Below are 5000 nucleotides of genomic sequence, written 5' to 3' on the forward strand. Positions count from 1 at the left end.
TCATCGGAGGAACTGCGGCGGATCGCTGGCTGGCATCGTTTATGGTTAGAACTAGGGCGGTATCTGATCGCCTTCGAACCTCTAACTTTCGTTCTTGATTAATGAAAACATACTTGGCAAATGCTTTCGCTTCTGTTCGTCTTGCGACGATCCAAGAATTTCACCTCTAACGTCGCAATACGAATGCCCCCGCCTGTCCCTATTAATCATTACCTCGGGTTCCGAAAACCAACAAAATAGAACCGAGGTCCTATTCCATTATTCCATGCACACAGTATTCAGGCGGGCTTGCCTGCTTTAAGCACTCTAATTTGTTCAAAGTAAACGTGCCGGCCCACCGAGACACTCACTCAAGAGCACCCTGGTAGGATTGCAACGGGGTCCGCCTCGGGACGCACGAGCACGCACGAGGCGCGTCGCACGCCTTCAGCTCGCCCCACCGGCAGGACGTCCCACGATACATGCCAGTTAAACACCGACGGGCGGTGAACCAACAGCGTGGGACACAAATCCAACTACGAGCTTTTTAACCGCAACAACTTTAATATACGCTATTGGAGCTGGAATTACCGCGGCTGCTGGCACCAGACTTGCCCTCCAATAGATACTCGTTAAAGGATTTAAAGTGTACTCATTCCGATTACGGGGCCTCGGATGAGTCCCGTATCGTTATTTTTCGTCACTACCTCCCCGTGCCGGGAGTGGGTAATTTGCGCGCCTGCTGCCTTCCTTGGATGTGGTAGCCGTTTCTCAGGCTCCCTCTCCGGAATCGAACCCTGATTCCCCGTTACCCGTTACAACCATGGTAGGCGCAGAACCTACCATCGACAGTTGATAAGGCAGACATTTGAAAGATGCGTCGCCGGTACGAGGACCGTGCGATCAGCCCAAAGTTATTCAGAGTCACCAAGGCAAACGGACCGGACGAGCCGACCGATTGGTTTTGATCTAATAAAAGCGTCCCTTCCATCTCTGGTCGGGACTCTGTTTGCATGTATTAGCTCTAGAATTACCACAGTTATCCAAGTAACGTGGGTACGATCTAAGGAACCATAACTGATTTAATGAGCCATTCGCGGTTTCACCTTAATGCGGCTTGTACTGAGACATGCATGGCTTAATCTTTGAGACAAGCATATGACTACTGGCAGGATCAACCAGGGAGCTGCGTCAACTAGAGCTGAGCAGCCGGCCGCCCGGGAGTGTGTCCCGGGGGCCCGCGCGAACACGCAAGCGTCCGCTCAATTATTCTGCAAACAGGAGGAGGCTGAGCTCCCCTGCACAATACACCTCGAAACCCTCTCAGGTCCCGGCGGCGCGCAGCGCCGTCCTAAGTACTTGGTCGGGTTCGAGAGAGGCGCAATCGCCCGGAGTTTGGCGAGTAGACGCTTTAGGTGCGACCACCCGTGCTCCCAACTGAGCTTGCCGCTGCCGACAGAGGCCCGGGAGCGTGCTGTCGTGGCATTGCCGGCGGGAGACAACACGCGCCACCTACGGTGGCCGGCAGCTCCAACGCCAGCGCCACAGAAGGACAAAAGCCCCACTTGGGTGCCGAAGCGAACTCTCCCAGCACAGCGCACGCGCCAACACGTCCGCACAGCTGCGATACAATCCACCTGCGAGAACCACAGAGGCGACCGAGCAGCAGACGGCGTCGCGGCGCCGAGCGCCGGGCGGCGGCGCATCCTCAGCGCACACAGTCCTCAATCGGACCAGCACACTGCAGATGTCCACCGCGCTTCGCACCGGGCCCGCGAGGACCTACTTTGGCCGCACGGCGCCGCGTGCAGGGTGCGCCGGCGCGCAGCTGCGCCGCCTGCCGCCTCCGTCGGCCGGCGCGCCTGCCACTGGCCGCCCCCACCAGCCGGCTGTAGCGCGTGCGCCCACGCACCGCGCGGCCAGCACGCCGGAAGGCCCCCCCTCACCGGCCGGGGACGGTCCCACCCAGCCACCGCCGCGTATCGCTTCACACCCACATGCCATTCACGTTCGTGGGCATGGTGGGTATCGCTGAAACAACCGGTTGGTAGCTCAACCGATCGTCGCCATCACTGATTCACCTCTAGCGAGAACAACCGCACCACAACGGTTTACCAGTTCTTCATTTGCGTAACGTCACCAGCAAACGTAGACGTCCATCGCCATTTGCAAATTCAACGATTGTTGCATGCCTGTGTCAGGTGTCACGACACACTATGTCTGCCCACATACACGCAACAACATGTGCACGCTTCGCGAACACGTGGAAGGTGGCCCCCGTACGTATGCGATGTCCATTGCGCGAACGACTGTCAACCGGCCTCTGTCGCATGTCGCAGATGTGGAACGCAGTGCACCATGCTATCACGGTGTGTGAGAAGAGACGACTACGTCTGACAACACGCGCCACTACATCAACAGACGGCTCATGCTGATCGCCATCCACGGCATACCATACTGCAATCCAGCTCTTATAGGGAGACGACACGTAGCTGAGTGCACAATATTTGGACCGTATGGTTCGCCGTTGTTGGCGCAGTCGTGGTACGGTCACACATGTACCACGATGTATCATTCAGTACATGAGGACCAATGTGCGGTACAGTGTGTGATTTGGACGTACAACATCAGCGGACAGTTGCCACAAGCCGTACCACAACGTAGGCTGTGCTTCGCCATGCGAATGCCAATGAACAACTGCGAAGGGCATTGAGCATGTACGTCCTGCCGCCATCCGCATTACAGTGTATAGCTGCAAGGTGTTTAACATGAAGCGATACTCTGGGGACCGGGCAGTGCGAGTAGCAAACTATATTGCGGGGGTTGCAGTTAGGCAACACTACACTAATTTAACGCGTCGTATGACAATTACAGAGCAGGTTAAGGCCCAACGTGTGTTGGGTTAAGGCCCAACGTGTGTTGGGTTAAGGCCCAACGTGTGTTGGGTTAAGGCCCAACGTGTGTTGGGTTAAGGCCCAACGTGTGTTGGGTTAAGGCCCAACGTGTGTTGGGTTAAGGCCCAACGTGTGTTGGGTTAAGGCCCAACGTGTGTTGGGTTAAGGCCCAACGTGTGTTGGGTTAAGGCCCAACGTGTGTTGGGTTAAGGCCCAACGTGTGTTGGGTTAAGGCCCAACGTGTGTTGGGTTAAGGCCCAACGTGTGTTGGGTTAAGGCCCAACGTGTGTTGGGTTAAGGCCCAACGTGTGTTGGGTTAAGGCCCAACGTGTGTTGGGTTAAGGCCCAACGTGTGTTGGGTTAAGGCCCAACGTGTGTTGGGTTAAGGCCCAACGTGTGTTGGGTTAAGGCGCAACATAGGTTAGGTTAAGGCGCAACATAGGTTAGGTTAAGGCGCAACATAGGTTAGGTTAAGGCGCAACATAGGTTAGGTTAAGGCGCAACATAGGTTAGGTTAAGGCGCAACATAGGTTAGGTTACGGCGCAACATAGGTTAGGTTAAGGCGCAACATAGGTTAGGTTAAGGCGCAACATAGGTTAGGTTACGGCGCAACATAGGTTAGGTTAAGGCGCAACATAGGTTAGGTTAAGGCGCAACATAGGTTAGGTTAAGGCGCAACATAGGTTAGGTTAAGGCGCAACATAGGTTAGGTTAAGGCGCAACATAGGTTAGGTTAAGGCGCAACATAGGTTAGGTTAAGGCGCAACATAGGTTAGGTTAAGGCGCAACATAGGTTAGGTTAAGGCGCAACATAGGTTAGGTTACGGCGCAACATAGGTTAGGTTAAGGCGCAACATAGGTTAGGTTAAGGCGCAACATAGGTTAGGTTAAGGCGCAACATAGGTTAGGTTATGGCGCAACATAGGTTAGGTTACGGCGCAACATAGGTTAGGTTACGGCGCAACATAGGTTAGGTTAAGGCGCAACATAGGTTAGGTTAAGGCGCAACATAGGTTAGGTTAAGGCGCAACATAGGTTAGGTTAAGGCGCAACATAGGTTAGGTTAAGGCGCAACATAGGTTAGGTTAAGGCGCAACATAGGTTAGGTTAAGGCGCAACATGGGTTAGGTTAAGGCGCAACATGGGTTAGGTTAAGGCGCAACATGGGTTAGGTTAAGGCGCAACATGGGTTAGGTTAAGGCGCAACATGGGTTAGGTTAAGGCGCAACATGGGTTAGGTTAAGGCGCAACATGGGTTAGGTTAAGGCGCAACATGGGTTAGGTTAAGGCGCAACATGGGTTAGGTTAAGGCGCAACATGGGTTAGGTTAAGGCGCAACATGGGTTAGGTTAAGGCGCAACATGGGTTAGGTTAAGGCGCAACATGGGTTAGGTTAAGGCGCAACATGGGTTAGGTTAAGGTACAATATGGGTTAGGTTAAGGTACAATATGGGTTAGGTTAAGGTACAATATGGGTTAGGTTAAGGTACAATATGGGTTAGGTTAAGGTACAATATGGGTTAGGTTAAGGTACAATATGGGTTAGGTTAAGGTACAATATGGGTTAGGTTAAGGTACAATATGGGTTAGGTTAAGGTACAATATGGGTTAGGTTAAGGTACAATACGGGTTAGGTTAAGGTACAATACGGGTTAGGTTAAGGTACAATACGGGTTAGGTTAAGGTACAATACGGGTTAGGTTAAGGTACAATACGGGTTAGGTTAAGGTACAATACGGGTTAGGTTAAGGTACAATACGGGTTAGGTTAAGGCACTTGGGGGGGGGGGGGGGCCCGGTTTGTTGATTGTGATTATCGTAAGTAAATGACTGCGGCATCATCTGATTTGCCACGTCAGGGTGCACCTTTGGCTCATAACAGGCGGCGCTCTGATTCCATGCTTGTGGCAGACCTGTGTCTTTCATTCCTGCCATTGTTTGTGTGGTGTGACAGGAGGCAGTATTGTGATGTTGGGTGCACCCCTGTCTGGGACATGTGTGGGTGTTGGTGGCTTAGCTGAGCAATGGTGGTTGTCGGAAGGGTGGGATATTCTGTTTTCCGAGTGGACCTCCCGGTCTGGTTATGATAGTGTGGATTGTCTAATGTGGCAGAGAGGATGCACTGGG

At 53.1% G+C, this 5000-nt stretch overlaps 1 non-coding gene across 1 annotated transcript in view; it reads right to left on the bottom strand.

Moving 5' to 3' along the window:
• Positions 1 to 1164, bottom strand: part of LOC124562813 — a 1910-nt gene extending 746 nt beyond the window's left edge. The window contains exon 1 of the ribosomal RNA XR_006969640.1: positions 1 to 1164. This exon is cut by the window's left edge and continues 746 nt beyond it. This is a non-coding gene — a ribosomal RNA (small subunit ribosomal RNA).
• Positions 1165 to 5000: the final 3836 nt, after the last annotated feature.

This window comes from Schistocerca americana, unplaced genomic scaffold (genome assembly GCF_021461395.2).
Source record: "Schistocerca americana isolate TAMUIC-IGC-003095 unplaced genomic scaffold, iqSchAmer2.1 HiC_scaffold_1186, whole genome shotgun sequence".
Lineage (NCBI taxonomy): Eukaryota > Metazoa > Arthropoda > Insecta > Orthoptera > Acrididae > Schistocerca > Schistocerca americana.